General features: G+C 41.5%; 1 long non-coding RNA gene across 1 annotated transcript; it reads right to left on the bottom strand.

Moving 5' to 3' along the window:
- Positions 1–543: 543 nt before the first annotated feature.
- Positions 544–3,501, bottom strand: LOC135579232 (uncharacterized). The gene is made up of 3 exons (XR_010471945.1): positions 2,227–3,501; positions 1,998–2,095; positions 544–1,013 (listed from the first exon to the last, which is right to left on the bottom strand). It is a non-coding gene; the product is annotated as an uncharacterized LOC135579232 (long non-coding RNA).
- Positions 3,502–18,536: the final 15,035 nt, after the last annotated feature.

The following is an 18,536-nucleotide window of genomic DNA, read 5'->3' as shown; positions in this document are numbered from 1 at the left end:
TCAGAGATTAAAAAAATCACAGTTCCCTGTCATACTTGTTACTCTACTTTCTACTAAAATTTTAAGGAACGTCACTGCATGTAAATATTGGTATATACTCTTTGTGGTTTTTTGTGGCTATGCACAGCATCAGCCTCCAAGTAGCTTTACTGACAGAGTATAAATCAATAATAATCTCTGTATTTTCCCAATTTTTCTTTTTCAGATTGTCTTAAGGTTCATCTGCTTCAACTTCTGTCCTGCTGCACCTTGTTTCCGCTCCATCTACTGATCCCTAAATATTTATTCTTCTTCTGGCAGTCTTTCTGCCCTCTGGCATCAAGTGCAAAGGTACTGGGGATGCTGTGGGGACCCAGCTGTGAAACACCCCGTTAGGCTTATTGATATGACAGGGCAGGCTCACCATGGCGCTAAGTGCAGGCATGGGAAAGAGCACGGTCCCCTTGCCTTCATGTTTTTCAGAGGTGCAAAGCCAGCCTGTAGGCCTTCTGGCATTCTTCCCAGGATCAATTCAGCAGGCGCTTCCCTGTAGCCCCCCAGGAAAGGCTACACTGGGGCGAGCTCTGGCTCAGCTGCACTGTGAGCAGGAGCAGCCCCGTGTTCCTTTGGCCACCACCATGGGACCTGCCAGGCACTTGGTGGGGTGGTGATGATCAAAGGGCAGAAGTTCCCAGGACTCAGCCTCTTACAGCTAAACTGGCCACTGGCTTCTGCTGTTAATGCTTCGTGTTCACTGAAGGAAAAATACACAGTACTAAATCAGCTAGAAAATAATGGAGCTTTTCTGTGTCTCATTGTAATAAAGCTGGTGAGAGGTCTGAAGCAAAAGTCTAATGAGGAGCAGTTGAGGGAACTGGGGCTGTTCAGCCTGGAAAAAAGAAGGCTGAGGGGAGACCTTATCGCTGTTTACAACTACCTGAAAGGAGGTTGTAGCATGGAGGATGTTGGTCTCTTCTCACAAGTAGCAAGTGACAGGACAAGAGGAAATGGCCTCAAGCTGTGCCAGGGGAGGTCTAGGAAAAAGTTATTCACAGAAAGGGTTGTCAGGCATTAGAACAGGCTGCCCAGGGAAGTGGTTGAGTCACCATCCCTGGAGGTTTTTGAAAGGTGTTTAGATGAAGTTCTTAGGGACATGGTTTAGTGCTAAAGTTAGGTGATGGCTGGACTTGATGATCCTGAGGGTCTCTTCCAACCAAACTGATTCTGTGATTCCCCTATATGTGTTTGTATTTCAGAGCTACAGCAGGATCTTACTAATGCCAGCATTGCTTACTGAGCCATGCTTTGTTCTGCTGCCTTGTGCTCATCCTTGGCTTTTGGAAATGCTTTGTACATAATGCACTTTATGACTTATATCTGTGCTGTCAAAAATATTTCCTTCCATTTAAACCTGGCCTGGGCCTCAGCCATGTGGATTCTTGTATGCTGTGACTGGAAAACATACTTTCCTACACTTGCCTCTGAGAATTCATTAGAACTGCACCATCTTTGTCATCAATATTGTTCTTTAAATATATATAGAATTTAATTTCCTTGGTGGTCCATGTTTGCAGTGTGACATACCATCAAAGAAAAAGACAAATGCTTTGCTAAAATTTAATAGCTTATATGGCTATTCCTAATCTAGTTGTTCATTATGTCATAGATACTTTGACGTACCTATTTTGTGACGTTTTTACCCTCCTATGCCTACAAATCAGATACATTTTAATCAGTGCAATTCCTAACACAGAAATGGGATGTGACTCACGCAGCTTATTTTTACAGATTGGAATTTGAGATTTCTGTCCCACCAGAGGGATACAATGATTGATGGTTAACAGAGATGTTACATTTGGGTCCACGATATACTCAGCCATTTCCTTCAGACAGTCAGGCTGTATTCCACCTGCAATCACTGTATATCCTTTATCTAAAATTCGGGTGATCCTTCTGTTATTTAGTGACCATAATATTAAATTTTATATTTTTATATACATATATATATATATACCTACCTAAAGACACTGTTGGCCAGCTTCATCAGTCCAAATCAAGATCCTGAACACATGCCCATAAAGGTAAAGAGGAATTTGAGAGACCCTTGATCAGAGTCCTAGTCACAACAAGAAAGAGAATAACCCAATTACCTAATTAAGATAATTGCTGAAGAATTCAAAGCTTCAGGAGGAGTAAACCTCTCCTGTGCTGATGAAAATAAAGGGAGGTAAACTGCCTGCATGCTACCTGTAAGTTTTTTGCAAGGTAACTGCTGTAGGTTACTATGACTTGCTGGCATCATACGCAGCAAATGTGCTCATGGGGTGTTTCAGAGTCAGCTACAAGGAGCAGTGTCGAGGACGAGCCAGATCTGCAGGACAAGGCGCTGCTTCATTCCCAGCCTGATGCCCATTCACCCCACACACAGACCCACTCTCAGACTCACCTCAGTCCAGAGGATTATCACTGAGAAGGCTCTTAGGAGGCATCCTGCTGCTTGCATTAGTGTCAGTTTGTTTGTTTGCTTTCTGAAAAGGAACCCTACTGTGCCTAAATAGATTGGATTTTTTTTTCCAAAGCTATAAATTCAATTATCCAGTAGCCTTATCCAGCTGACAACCATCAGAAGGGAAGCACTGAGTATATTTTCTGAATGAGAAGTTGAAGGAGATTTACTGTTTCTTCATGCTGTGGTATTTCCTCTCAGGTGTTTGCCACAGCATGGGAGGGATTTAGCTGACCATTGCACAGCCTGGCCTTCCTTCCTCCATGCTGCTCATTTGTCATCTCGTCTTCCTCTAATAAGCTGCTTAGTGAAAATAAAATGTAGTCTCTTTTAAGATAGTGATTTTTTTTTTTCATATTAGCTGTCCAGACCATACCTTTTGGTCACTTTCTGGACAGGCAGTTGGAAAAAGTACACTGTCAAACTTAGAAGGCTATTACTGAGATTACAGAAGAAAGCTAAACCATAGGTTTCAGACCTGCATCTCCAAAATCCACTGCTTTCAGGAGAATTGTCTCAAGGATATACCCAGCTCTCAATAACAATATTCACTATGAAAGTCAGATTTAGGAACAACTGAGATACAAATAAGCTGTACTATAATGTAGAAACAGTCGCAAAACTTATTTTTTATTTGGCTTTGTTAAACTAATATTCCTTCGCACTTTTCTCTCTTGATAGGGCATGTAGTCAAATGCTGTTGAAGAAAAGAGGAAACCTGATGGAGAAAGATAAATGAGTGAAGGAGATGAAAATGCTATAAACACAATAAAAATTCATAAATACAAATCCCTATCTAGCAGACTAGGTAAAAGCTGTATTTTTGGTGATCCTCATCAGACATTAAATTTTATGTCCATATTTCTTGTATAAGGTAACAATAAAATATCTTTCTGGTCTACATCATACTCTGGCCTCATGCTTCTTCATGCCCTGTGTTTTTGCAGGACCTCAGACCTCGCCCAGAGATAGATGTGAGTGCCGAAGACACTTGTCACTTCCAACCTCACAATGAGTCAGCCTCATTAAGTATTTTTAGTACCCTTTTTTGTTAATGGCCCTAGGAAATTTCTAAAACGCCCATGGACTCTCAGTGAAAATGCAGCATCTGTATTCCTTTTTGTGAAGGCCTTCTAAATTATTTGGACCCTTCAGATAGGAGTAAGGTCTAAATATCTTTTAAAAGTCTCTGATGCTTCTGCTTGTATCCTGATCTTCTGTAATGGCAAGATGGACAGCACCAGTTACACAGTCCCACATCCTTCATTTTGGGAGACTGAAGCAGGCCTGAGCTAGGAGTCTTACTCTCCATTTTGATATAATGCAAGACAGTCTAACCCGGGGCCTCTACTTTTAGGGATTCCTTTTTCACAAAGAGTCAGATTATGGAAAGAAAACAGCTCCTTTTTGATAAGGGATAATTGCAAAATGTAGGCAAACCATATTTGCTGTAATTTTCTTTCTATGCACCATTTTTGCAAGAATATAAAGCAAAAATTTTAGACCATACATTCTGATGGAGGAAAAAAAGAAACCCACAAACAACAAATCTCAGCTCATCTGTTTGTGCAGTCTGTGAACATTTAGCATTGAGACCCTCCCAGAAACCCTCACTGCATCTTCCTCTGGTTCACGCTAGCTCATGCTTAATATATTTTGGCTTAAAAAAAAACCAAATTGACAAGTAACAGCCCTTCACCTTTGTAGACAAGCTAACTGCCAAAATAACTGTTTTGCCTCCTCTAGACAAGCCTAGCAGCTTGCAGACAACATGGTGGCCGCTGAGCAGTGACACTGGTTGACAAGATGACAGGAGCAGCCATAAAGGCAACCTGGTTAGAAGGGGAAAATTACTTAATAGAATAAAATACATGCTGGAAAAATACCGACAGAAGAAATGCCTGCCAGCCTGGGAACCAGGCCCGGGAACCAGAAGCATCCTTGAGAAGTGCGCAGCTGGCATCTTTGAAGTACAGCTGGGTACCTGGAAACTGGAGACATCCAGAGATACCACCGATAACTGCAAAAAACAAAGAACTGTAGCAGCAACTTATAATTTGAAAAGGTGAAAAATAGTCTGGAAAAAAGGGGAAAACATTCTGAGAAAAAATGAATCAGTAGCTACCATTGGCTGTCCTAACTGTAAGAAGAGGAAAACAGTCTGGGAAAATAAAAATTGGTCTGAAAGAACAGAAAACATCATTATCTATTGGCTACCCTCCTTGAAAAACAGAATTTAACAGACTCTATTGGCTGTTCAAAGTGGTAGTGTGTTGTGGTTTAACCCAAGCTAGCAATATAACCATGGTAGCTGCTCACTCACTCCCCTTGTCCCACCACAAATAGAGAAGAGAATCAAAAGGGAAGGGAGAAACTTGTGGACACAGTTTAATAAAATAACAAAATAATACTGATATACTAATTGTAATAATAACATATATAAAATGGAAAATAGAATATAAGATAAAAGATACTCAATGCAATTCCTCACAAAATCCATCCTCACCGAGCAGCCAGACCCAGGCAGCAGCACCTGGTCCCAAACAGCTGATCCCAGAGAGAGCAGAGAGAAAGGCCCAGAGGCTTCTGCAAAATTTCAGGATGGCAAAGGCTGAACTAAAAAAAGCTCTAAACGGAACTCCCCAAAGAGGTCTCCATCCTGGCTCTGAGATGACCCTGAGAGGAGCCAGAAGATCCCGACTCTCCTTAAATATAATGCGTGATGTTAATGGGATGGAATACTCTTATTGATCAGTCTGGATGTCAGTCAAGCTCTGCCCCACCTATGCCCCGCTTCCTTGATGCCTCATATCTGCGGGCAGAGCACTCAGAGTGTCCTTGGCTCTCAGACCAGAACAATTAAAAACATTAACTCTGTGCTGGGGTGTTATCTCTTGTTCTCAAACTAAACTCAAACAATGACTGTGCTAGCTACAAAAAAATAAAGGTTTCTAACTGCATGAAGAAAATTAACTCATTTTCAGTCAAACGTGGTGATTCATGGCGTACTATACTCTCTTATGTCTCTGTGATACAAAAATGGCTTATTTTTTATCCAAAATGGAGCTGCTTTCTCTCTGAGAACTTCCTGTGCGGTACATACTTTTCTTTCCCTAAACAGGTTGAATTCTCCCTATGAACTTTGAGATCTTGGGCCCTCACAGGGGAGACTGGCTGGCTCCGGCCTCCATGACTCAGAGCATCTTTGGAGTGAGACTCCCTGTCACATTACTGATCTCCCTTTCCCTCACTTCTGGGGTCAATGCAGTTTGTCCTCCCACATTTGGGATGGCTTGGCCCCTTCTGAGATCCGTCTTATTTGCTTAATACTGTTATTATATATTCATATAATATATTCTATCATAAGTATATCTGCTGTTATATTGTTCATAATAGCTTCACTAATTATAACTTTGTAGTAACCTGTAATACAGTATACCTACTCGGTTGTTATAATACTATTGATAGCTGCTATACGATTGACTGTTACTGTTATTGATTGCTGCCATATGATTAATTGCCAATAGTAATTTGTACTAGCTTAAGATATATATATATATATTCCCTTTATTAATCATAGGTGTACTTGCTAGTGGTGATTTTTGTTATATTTGTGGTAATTTGTAATAAAGCAGAGAAATCTAGAGGATAAAGTCTCCTTGCTCTTGTTTATTATAGAATCCTATAAACGCATGGTCATGATCCCTACACACCCGCAGGCTGGGTAGCCCTCCAGGTCGTGACATGGTGGGGAGAAAAGGCAATTTCCCCAAAGAGCTCTGAGCCAGATGAGTGGAAGCACTTGCAAGAATGGCACTGCTGGTGCCACAGCACCATGGCCAAGAGGAGAGCTGAGAAGCAAACGTGGGAAGTGGGAGCACACACACAATGGGAGCAACTGTTAGAAAATCAAAATGAGTCAAAATCTGCAGTATTTCTGCATTTGTGAAATACCTCCGCTTATTTTCTTTTACAGGAAAACTTTGGGCAATGGCAATGTGAAGAAGCTGAGACTGGGAAAATTGTTGAGTGTTGCTGGGACAAGACGGCTGTACTTAATGATCTACTCCACTACACATGTACGTTCATGAAAGGAAAAAATGATCTTCGCTTGGATTTAACTCTCCTTTTGCTCCTTTTACACCACTTCAGGTATGAAAACATTTATTTATAATGTCAAGTTGCTTGTAGTTCTCAAACCCAGTTTTTCTGCTTGTCTGGTAGTTGTTTATATAGGTTGTTGCTAGGGAGTAGGAAATGAATTTTCTTCATTTTGGCATGTGAAAAATCAGAAGTCTGCTACGTTGCTGCTGCTTTTGAAGGTCTATAGCAAAGGCAAGTGTAGGAGATAGGAGAGAATGAGCCTTAGGGCATGTAAGCAAGAGCATTGTTATGAGCTGGTGGAGAAAAGATGATTCTTTGACTGTCCTCTTCCTCCCAGAAAAGGTAAAATAAAAGTTTTAACTAGAGTTGCTTGGAAAAGGGCTTTGTTTTTCCAAAATATATTTTTAATCTTTTTAAGGAAGAATCTGAACATGAAATTTTGACATTTCCTGTACCAACCATGCTCAAATGGCTCAAAGGTGTTGCTGCAGAAGGGGTCTCTGCTGTTTGCTCCTGCGGCCAGGCTCTTCTCCGTGCACTCTCCCTCCTCTGCAGGGATGCCAGAGCAGCACACTTGCCACACTGCATTTCGGGAGATACCGTCATCTGGAGGCTTGTTGAGGAGACAGCCAAACAGTGGCTCCACAAGCCATTGGCAACAGCACCAAATATTTTTTTTCCACACAACTGTCCAAAATGTTTTAGCTTTTACTGTTCAGTCTTTAGAGAGAATAAATAAATAAATAAAAATAAATAAATTTTCTGTCAAAAGCGAATGCTGTTTTGTGAAAACAAAACTCAAAATTTCACTACAAAAGAGTTTTGACAGAGATTTTCTAACCAGAAGTCTGGTAGAATGGGGGGTACCGGACCAGCGCCCTCTCCTGCCCTGGCAGCTGAGTAGGATGGAGTGGTGGCGGTCCTTGGAAATGCCCTCAGCTCCACAGCGTCACTAATGGGGGCCCAGCCGCCTTTGGTTTGGAGGCCACACAGCTGTCCCAGGGCCCAGCTCCCCAAAAGGCCTCTGCGAAGAGATGAGAGGACCCTTCTTGGTGCCTGGAAGCTGGAGAGCTAAGGGGGACCTGCTGTCAGGGATTTCTTCCTGAAAAAATGAAATGTTGGCATTCAAACCATTTATTCTCACCTTTCCTGTGTGTTTTCTTTCTTTTTGTGATTCCCATTCAGCAGCAATATTCTGATCACTGCAATTCATGGACAAACTTGCCCTCGCTCAGAAGGAAACCTCTCCAGAAGTGACAGATGCCCATGTTGGTAATTTTATTACTTTTCCAGTGTGCACTGCTTGCAAAAACCGTGGCTGCTCAGCGTTTTTTTTTTCTACTTTAATATCTGCAAGATCTTGGTCTTCTCTCTTTCATATACATTAACTTGAGAAATAAGCAGGCACTGTTTCTTAAATCCAGATAAAAAGGATACATAATAATTACCAGCTGCGTAGCTTCCTGGGGTGGTCCCCCCCATCATGCTCCCCTAATCTAATAAAGCTATCTGTGAGCAAGATCTGATTATGACTATCAGCTGGCCACTGTATTTGTTCACATTGGTCAATAAAACCTCAATAAAAAAAAAAAATTGTGGGTTTTGTTTTTTGTGGGTTTTTTTTGTACGTGGAGGTAACTTACAAGGCCCCTCAGTACCCATATCTGTGCCCATGTAACTGTCCAAGTGTCTTTTGTACACCCACACTGCAAAATCTCAGCACTGAATCTTTTTCAGAGACAATTTTTTAAGGCTTCTCCTCATGGTCCTTCCCCGGGCAGGTTTGAAACACTTCCTTCTCAAGATAATATTTCAGCTCTTTTTCTTAAATGTTTTTTAAAGGAAAATTGCTTTCTGTAAGTTTCCTGGTATCATGTAAAATATAATTTCCTGGACTTTTTTTTTCTTTTTCTGAATTCTGAAACTTACTAAACAACAATACTTAGAAAAAGAAAACACTATCTAATGTGGTACTGCATAGTGTGTATTCAGGCTGAAAGGGAAATAATTTATCACAAAGAAATTCTGCAAAGGAAAGTACTCCTAAAAAAAACCCCATTTTTGTGCTAGAGGAACATTAAACAACTCTAAAAAGATTAAAAACAACATATGGTATTTTTCCCTTTCTCCCCCCAATACTAGGACAACCAAACACGTAATTCAGCTTTTTATGATCTGGCATCAGCGGATGCCAGTTATCATTGTTCAGTTGCCATCAGCCAGCTCCGTAACAGATTGCACTAGAGCTACAATTAATTAGGAGGAGAGCTCCTGCTGCCCCAGGTCTCCAGTTCTCCTGGGAAGTGTGTGGTCACTCCCCAACAGGGTCCTCAACCCAGATTTTTCCAGAAATTTGTTGTGTTTAACACCATGTCATGACCAAAGCTTTGCATCAAGAAGGGTGTGGGACAAGCCTTTGTGTGCAGGAGGCGGCTACAAGTGGAGAGCTTAACAGAATACAAAAGCTCACTAATTATGTTAGCTGTCACCTAAACGCATGGCTAAGATGGAAAAGTTCAAGTATGTCGCTGGAGCTGCCACCCTGAAGCCATCCTGTGTCTCCCTAAGGCAAGTCAGCAGCTCTCAACATGAGACCTATGGGCCTTGATTGGGACCCGGTACGACACCAGCACACCAGCAGCTTCAGTGCTGCTGAACTTCTGTCTCCTGTCTCTCCAATAAAACTCATTAAAGGAAGCTAAAAATAGAATAACATTATTTTTCCATTGTCTTGGATCAGAGAGGGGGAGGGCTGTGCTGGGGCCTTGGAGAAGCAGCCCTGTGTATGTGTCTGCAAAGCCAAGGAGGTATGTCCTCCAAGATTGGTTTTTATTAAGCTGCGTCTCACTGTAAAAGCTGGTGAACTCTACTTTAATCCCAGTAAAGGCTTTTAGCTTCTGCTGACTTAGATTATCAGAAAAGGTATATCTTTTACAGACTACCAATGATTTAAACATTTGTGTATGGTGAAGATAACAAATTAAAGTCAGTTGCCAGAGTACTCAGATCGTATCCTCCCTTGCAGTGCCAGTTTCAAAGCAGAGAAGGCTTCTGCAGTTGCAATGACTTTTTATTTAATAAATCCCTCTGTTTATGTATTTACACAACAGGAAATGCAGAATACCTGGAATATATCAATTAGGAAAAAAAAAAAGAGTTCCCCTTCACTTTTGGTTCTTCTGTTATAACCCTTCTCCCCCTGTCAGACTGAATGATGAGTTAAGACCTTCATCACATTTTAATACCCTGTTCCTGTGCTGTCCCCTCCAGTTTTCAGTGACAGATTAAAAAGGGGAAACACCTACAACACAATATTGCATATTTCCCAACTAGTAAAGCATTAACTGCTACATATTATACTTTTACTAATTTGGCCTTGTACTTCTGTGTTAGTCTATGCACGTATCGCTTTGAAAAGCCCTGTAAAGCAAGAAAAGACTATTATTCTTGCAGATCCTGAATCAGGGAGTGAAAGAGGATTATTTGTCTCAACTAAAGCTATATAGTGAGTCAAACCAGAATTAGGGAGAAAATCCAAGAACCGACACCTATAATCTGCTGTTCCTACAGTTTTTTCTCCCCTCAGTTCAGTGTATCTTTTTGTTCTTGTATTTTCCATTCAGAGGCCTTTTTTTTTTTTTTTGCAGTGCTGCTTTCATGTTTTCCGAGAAACTTGAGGCAAATCGCAACTAATTCCAGAAAAAAAAAAAAAAGTAATACACATAGGAGTCAAACCAGAAATTATGAAGGGGTCCTCTTCCTCTTTGTCTAGGTGCATAAGTGTTGGTGGAGTTTCTTATCCTGACACTACTACCTTTTACTGGCAAATGTTTAAAGACAAGAAAAAAAAAGCACTATAAATCATAAAGGTTGTAACAGGATTATTCACTGTAATACTGAAGATGTTTCTGGCAAAACATACTTTATAATGTATTTTCTAATGGATGTTGTATTCTTAAAATTAAATAAAATAGCATGAGTTAAATTACATTCATTTTGCAATGAGGAAAAGAATAGCTAAATTAGGAAAGAGAAATATCATCCTAGTTCCAAGGTGATTACTTCCAAGTCTCCTCATTCTCATAGTTTTGAAAATGCTTATGATTTTCAGATCCGGTGACAGTGGGCTTTTTATTTTTCACAAGAGACCCTGAGGCCTCTGCTGTTGTTTTTGTGGGTGTTACAGCCCTGGCTGGGACCACCGTGGGGCAGATGAAATGGCGCAGGAGAGGCTGGACAGCCATGGCCCCAGGGTATGGAGGAGCATAAAGGGAAATGTAGAGTCTTGAATAAGCAGTGCAGAGTTTTGAAAGTCTTACAGAATATTAACTATTTCCTTTGGAATTACCCTCGGTTACTTGTTGCTCATGACACAGCTTGTCAGTCTGGCCAGCTGCAGCCCAGGGTGTCCAGGCACGTGTGGCCATGGCGGCTGAGGCCTGGCTGGGGCCCACAGGTCAAATGGCAGGGCAAATGTCACCCCTTTGGCCTCCCTTTTCACACACGGCTGTTCCTGCAGGAAAATAAAGTTTCTGTTTCTCAGTCACACAGGAGCTGGAGGGGGAAGGAAACCACAGACACCACTGCAGCTGCAGCGCTCCTGGGCTCAGGAGACCAGAGGAGACCAGATGGGTTTTGGGACCTGCCTCCAGCAAAACAGGGACTACCCTAGAAAAAGAGGGACATGGCCCCCAGCCTTCATTACAAAGGCTGCAGTTTCATGCCACAGTGCCAGCCTGACTGCCGGCAGCTGAGCTGTGCCAGGTAGTGGTGGCACCGCACCAGGGGCACCCATCACAGTGTGGGGGCTGAGTGGCACACACCCCACTCTTCCCCCAGCTCCTCACTGCTTCAGAATTGCAGTAATCAAATGGACAAGCATCACCCATGAAATGGCCCTTTTGAACGACCTTTGTGCCTCTGCAGGTTTTACACACATACTATGAAATCTATGGGCACACGTAGCTACTGAGCATTCAGGCAGATGTAGTGACTAGTTACTCAGATTTGCTATGCAGAGTTTCTTTAATATCCTTTTTTTTTAAAAATGTTATGTTTGTATTTTGAGCACCAAACACAGCACCCTTTCAATCAAAACACTAATAAGCTTCTTTGAGTATCTCACTGGTTTGCAAGGCCGCTGTACCTACCTTCCTAACTCCCCCAGCCTCAAGCTTTGCTCCCGATTCTTTGCGAAAGGATAGCTTCTGCATTGAAGAAGAAGCCAAATAGAGAGAGAGCTCAAGCACTATATAGTTTTTTAACATGATTGTCAGAATAGTAACTTTTAATGTTAACATATTTTTAACAAAACATTATGATTCAGAAGTGAAATTTCTTGTCCCCCTGTCTTAGAGTGACTGAAAGTTCAGGTTGGGGTGGGCATCTGGGTAGACAATGAGAGAACTTTTACAATTGTGCAAATTGGATTTTTTTTGAGAAAAAGATAACTATACAACCTGTATTCATGGGGCTAGAAAACCCATTTCATCCCAGCTATCCTTTGCAGACATAGGCTGATGTGGGCTGGGGGTGACAGCACCCAGAGGAAGGTGAGGTACCACTGATGTACCAGCTACTGCCAGAGAAAATTGCCATGTTAGATGGCCTGGAGGCAGCGCAGACAGCTATGGCTAGGAACCTGAGATCTATGATATTATCTAATTATTTTTTCACAGAAACTGGAGGAGGGACATTCAGTCCTTTTGCCAGGACTTTATAAACACCTCCTTTTTAAGTTCAGTATGAAAGCACTCAGCAGCACACACCTCTAAGCAAGACCTGAAACCTCATCATCACAGCCCCCTGTGATACAGGATAAAAGCATAGCTGGCTCTAACTGCATTTTTTAAATGTGGTTAAGAAAACTAATTGTGCAAATTCTTTGCCAAGTGATTAATATTAAAGAGGAGAAATCTCAATTACTAGTCAAAAGGGAAGCATGTTCTTAATAAGAGAACATTTGGACCAAAACAAAATGTCAAACATTTTCTGATCAGCTGCATCCTCAGCTTGATGTGCCTCCTACTCTCTCACAAGATCAGCGTCACCTACTGAGCTTCAGAGTGATATCAAGCCTATATGGCTTGGTGGCTTTTTCAAAGGGTGCTGGTGCCATCGAGGGGTCACAGCGCAGTGGTGGGAACAGCCATCCCCCATGGAGAGCGTAGGCACAGCAGGAGGTGGGAGCTTGAGCTTCTGAGGGACCTGAGGGGTGATGCACTCTTTGGCGTGCACGATGAGACTAGTGAAATCGGAAGAAAAATATGAATTGGTGAACATGAGTGATATAAATACTCATAGGTAACGTACAAGGCTATTTTTCAAAAAGTTTACTGCCCGGGGCCAAAGGTGCTTGTCTTCACCCCAGGGAAAGCCATCAGTGTTCACAAGCCTACAGCAATTCTGGACTTCACTGGGACTCATTTGTGCTCAGGGTGTCTGGCTCCCGTGAAGCTACACCACAACACTTTATGACCAGTATGAAAGGCTACACTGAAGAACAAATGTTACACTTAAATGAGGCACCTGCATTGACCTACATATTTACAAACTACATATCTGACCTCTGCAACTAACCTCATATATGTATTTGATAAGGATTTGATAAACTATCATTAGAACATGATCAAGGAGGTTTTCTTTAAAATATAACCCTCAATTGCACAAAGCCTCACTGCTGAAGGACCAGTAAGTATGAGGAAGTGGTGGCTGAAAAAAAAAATTCTAATAGCTCCAAGCAACAGAAAAGTGAGGCTTACAAAAACACATTTCATAACCAAAATTATAGCAAGTGATAAGGCAACATATTCTCTAGCATGGAAACTGAGAATCTGTTTTCTTGCAAAGATTCTTGGCTTATTAAGTTAACTGAGAAGGTAACAGAGAAGCAGAATGATGTTCCCAAGAAACAAAACCCCAACAGTTTTCCTCAATATTATATGCATGTTCCACACAGTGACTAGGCACCCAGATGCTGTTACCACTATACATTAGATTAGCCACAATTATTTCATTGTAACTATGTGTTCTCTCTGGCCCTTTCTTGTTTTCAATTCAGATGCTGAACTGCGAGAGGCAGCAGCAGTATTCTGGCTGGTTTATGGTTCGCTGCAGGAGGAGAAAAACGCTTATACCCTGGGTCTGGGACATGGGATCCAGGTCATCCTGGGTTAGCTTTTCAAAGGTGATGGCAGAAAGGTGCTCCTGCAGAACCTTATCTCCCTGTTTCTGGCTGGGCATCTTTGCTAATTTACAGCAGGCACTTCACCTGCAGCTCACCAGTGGCAGAAGGAGTTCATAGAGCTGTTAAAATGAAAGGTCTTGCTAAGCCCCTGCAGCCCCTCTTACCCTCATCCCATGGATCTAAAGTGTTCAATGCTGCTTCCTATATTTCTGAAGAGACCAAACCACAAACTTGGGACAATTTAGATCTCAAATTTGATTCAGACTTATCACCTTATATCATCATCTGTTTTAATCTTTAATGAGGCAAACTGTACCTTAGTGTGAGATTTGGAAGAGAACCAAGAAAAACAGGGTTTTGATTTTCAGTTCATTTAAACACCAGACAGTCAAGAAACATCATCCTTCCAGCTAATTGAAGTCAGACGGCAGGTTGCTGCTAATCTGGGACTAGGAGTTGCACGCCATATCATGGCCCTGTGTGGCCAATATGCAGATGCACAGAACAGCAGCTACACTGAAATGGAAGGTCATGAGCAAAACAGGTAATAAGAATACCACAGTAACACAAATAGGAAAAGAAAAATTGCTGAGGTACTAGTGCCAGAATAGTGCGAATGGAAACTTTCTCTAGCCAAAGCCTTCAGCACCTTGCAAAACACTTTCTGAAGTCAAATTCCAATATGAAGAACATAGATCTTTTGGAGCCCCTATTTGACTGGAAGGACATATCTCCGTGCTGCTGCAGGAGTAGCTTCAATTAATTCCAGCAACACCTGAGCTAACTTTACATCAGGTGCCATGGAGACCAGCAGAAGACCTGCCATAGCAGCAAGAAACTTAGTCTTTCTTTACCTGTCCAAATTTTGAAGAGACTACTCTGTAAATACACTTTGACTGAGTGTAAATACACTCAGATAGTTAGGGTAACATGTTCTCCCCTTCCTAAGTACCTTTAATTCTGTTAAACACATGATGCTCTTATTTAAAAAAAAAATCTTCGTTTTATTTCCCACTCTGAGGTTCCCACAGTACTGTGACAATCAAAAGAAATAAGATGTTTCATTATGATAATTAATGCAATGAGCCTGGTGAATTCATCGTGATTGCTGTAAATGTCATTCCTTGGGCCCATAGTTTGTTCTCACCTTCTTTTTACCTTTCTTCTACTTTCTTTTTTTTTTTTTTTAATCTGTTTATTTTAATCTGTTGTGGGGTTTTTTGTTTTGTTTTGTTTTGTTTTTGTTAAGGCTGATACTAGCACTCTTCTTAAGTACAAACTGAGAAGTTACCACTGTTTAGAAGCACACTGGTTAGCAGGTCAAATAGCTGCTGCAGAGCTGATGAGTCCCTGGAGAACCTTTAGCGCAAGAAAGACCATTTAAAATTAGAATCTGCAATGACTATGGCTTGGCTGAAGATCAAAAACAGTGGAACCAGTATCACCTCATTTTAGAAAAATAAAATATGTGAACATTATATTAAAGGCTTACTAATATATCTGTAGCAAGAATATATTAAAAAGTACAAAGGAGAATTTGAATTTGTTGGAATGGACAGGTGAAGATATTAGCTGTGTACCCAAGGAGAAGCAAACCAAGACAGAGATGAAACATTAATAACATTTGTGTTCTGGTGAAAGGTAAATGTTCTGGACGACTTGGCAGGGGGGTCAGGGAAGGCTGCTCAGGGACTGGGGTCCTTCTAGACTGTACACTGTTCTTAGCTGTGCTCCTCAGAAGGTACTGTTTAGTTTACAGACAAATTTATAATGTTGTGACACGTTTATCTCACTCTGAAAGCACAAAGGACACTGTAATTCTATAAACAGTGTCCTTCCTTCCTTCCTTCCTCCCTCCCTCTCTCCCTCCCTCCCTTCCTCTTTCTCTTTCTCTCTCTTTCTTTCTCTTTCTCTCTCTCTTTCTTCTCTTTCTTCCTTTTCCTTTTCCTTTTCCTTTTCCTTTTCCTTTTCCTTTTCCTTTTCCTTTTCCTTTTCCTTTTCCTTTTCCTTTTCCTTTTCCCTTTCCTCTTCCTCTTCCTCTTCCTCTTCCTCTTCCTCTTCCTCTTCCTCTTCCTCTTCCTCTTCCTCTTCCTTTTCCTTTTCCTCTTTCCACAGTTACTGCTGCCTCCTTATGGTTGGCATTACTCTCTCTAGGGAGTTCTATTGCAGAACACAAACTTAACAACTGCTACCTTGATGGCAACATGACAGGCATTTGAAAAAATACGCAGGCATTTACATGTAAAATGATAGAATTTTTTAAGTATACTTTACTCAATTTTTAGCCAGCTTGACCTGGTACACTTGGCCACTGACACTAGATTAATCACTTTTCAATTCCCTCTGACCCTCTGATAGAAAGGCCATGAATCATTTAATTGTAATTGTTTCTTTAAATACAATATATATAATATTTTACAAGAAAAAGTATCTGTGGTCTTCTACAGAAGCAAAATCAAAACCATGGATTGCATGAGAGTGTTTCCAGAAAGGCAGTTGCAGCAGTTTGATGTCCTTGGCCCAGCGAAGGGTAGCTGTCAGAGGAATGAGGTGGTGTCTCCAGCTCCAGCCGTTGCTGCTTTCCAGCTTCTGCCCTCCCCCTGAGGACTAGAAGTGGGGTGGGAGGACGAATGCTCCTCATGCCTTGCCTGGGAGACATGTGGAGAGCTTCTGGTGGGAAGCTGGTTGGCAGCAAGGAAAGTTTATGGATCAACTGCGTGAGCCAGCAGAAGAGATGCTGGGTACGTCTAAAAATGTCCAGGCAAAATATGCAAGCCAAAGCACATACACAAAGAAGAGAGAATGCAGGGCAGCGGGTGGATAAACAGCAGAAGCATGATGTAGCTGCATAAACTTTACTGGAAAACTTCAGACTGGTACAGAAAAGGCCGTGAGGCCACTGGGATACTTGATGAAGGCTCCTATACATGTACCAGGGCCTTGACTGCTGCTACTGTCACTGAGATCTGGGGAGCAGCTCAACAGGCCAACTGAAATGCCCTTGTTGTCTGAGCTGGCTGCTCCATGTGGTCTTCCAGAAAGGCAAGGGTCATATCTGCTGGGCTCTTACCAATGTCTGGGCTACCCTAGGGCTTCTCAAATGGCTAGAGATGCCTGCACAAGCAACTGAATTAAGCTCTTAATCGGCAGAGCAGCAGACCATAAGGCATGGTTCAGGTTTGGTATGTGGCTGGGGCTCAATGAAGTTGGCGAAACATAGGTGTCTGTGTTATGTTTTATTAGGCAGTCTGGGGTACCTCATGTGGCCTCTCATCTGTCCCATGTCTGTGCTGGCTCTGTGCAGCTCCTAGGTGTCTGTGGTGCCCCTGGTGCCTCAAAGTACACAGGCTGGACTTCATCCCACTTGGTTGGTGAACTTTAGGTTCCACTGACTGCATTACCCTGCCCTCTCTGTCATGCTCAGAGCTTAAATAGACATAAAAATTCAGGTTCCTCGTTCTTGAACTGAATAGCATCCCAAGTGTTTACCTAAGTGCATATGCTGAAGATTCCTTACAGTTACTCATATTCATCCAAGGGAAATAAAAAGAGTTTTATCAAATTTTATCAAAAGTTTGAGGAAGATTACATTGGCTGGATTGGATGGGTTTTTGTCTTGAAAAATTTATTGCCAGCAAGCAGCCTATGTCAAAAAAAAAGCCCTAACAATTTAAACTGTAACAGACCCTATGGCTTCCTCTGCCCTGAAGCATCAGAGAGTTTATTTCAAATATTTGCCAAAGAAGTCTAGCAAAGGAGAAATACTTTCTAAATAAAGTATTCATTATTGTTTTTATTATTTGAGGAGCTGTCTGGAAAATTTCACCAAATTAAACTAGAAGCTAAATAGTATGCAATTTTCAGTGCATTTTCTCAGTTCTTGGAGCAGTTCTAATTATTCCTTCAGAGGCAGCTCCTAGGGACCAAACTCTATTGCCTGTGCAGAAAATCAGGCAAACACAGAACCAATCTCTCAAAATTTACAACCTGACTAAAATCCTTATCCAGCAAACCATTTACTCACTTGCTTTACAGTAAGTGTTTAAATAGCTAGAGGCTCTTAAAATCATGCTTCAAATGATGAGCTGTGTGAATATAAAATACACTTGTCACTTTCTGCTTTTTGCCAGAATTTCCATAACTTGAATAGACACAAAGCTCAGGAGCACAAGAGCTGAAATTCTAAGCAGTCTTTTTATACATACACACATACATATGCTCTCTGTTTATGTGTGTGCCTGTGTGTAGTATATGTATAGATACGTGTATAAATATGTATGTATGTACATATGTATATCTAATTACAAAGTTTGCACAAATGCTGGGAATCTTAGTCACTGCTGTGAACTGGAAAGGTCACTCGAGCTGTATGAATTCAGAGAATTTGCCCTGGGGAGCAAGTCTGGAAGCATCAGACCATGTAGCTGTCCAAGTATGGGAAAATAATTCTGGAATATTTTTTTTTAATAGGGATGAGCCTGAACAGCAAACCATAGAGCCAAAACATCCCAAGTGTAGCAGAGCTTGAAATGGAGTTATAAATTCATGTCTTCATAGACAAACAGTCATCCATCTTCTAGAAGAACAGTCGGGAGGGTCCAGTCATACTACTGGGAAGAAGCCATTTCTCAGTTTTTCACCCCAGTAAGGTCATTCATGAAAACAGTTGCCAGCACTATGATACATACTTCTCTTTTGCATTGGTGTTACTGAGTCAGAAGACTACAGGGGTCAGCTGAGTAGACCAGTAGCTGTTTGAAC

Source organism: Columba livia, chromosome 3 (genome assembly GCF_036013475.1).
Source record: "Columba livia isolate bColLiv1 breed racing homer chromosome 3, bColLiv1.pat.W.v2, whole genome shotgun sequence".
NCBI classification, from domain to species: domain Eukaryota; kingdom Metazoa; phylum Chordata; class Aves; order Columbiformes; family Columbidae; genus Columba; species Columba livia.
This window is presented reverse-complemented; position numbering and strand designations above follow the sequence as displayed.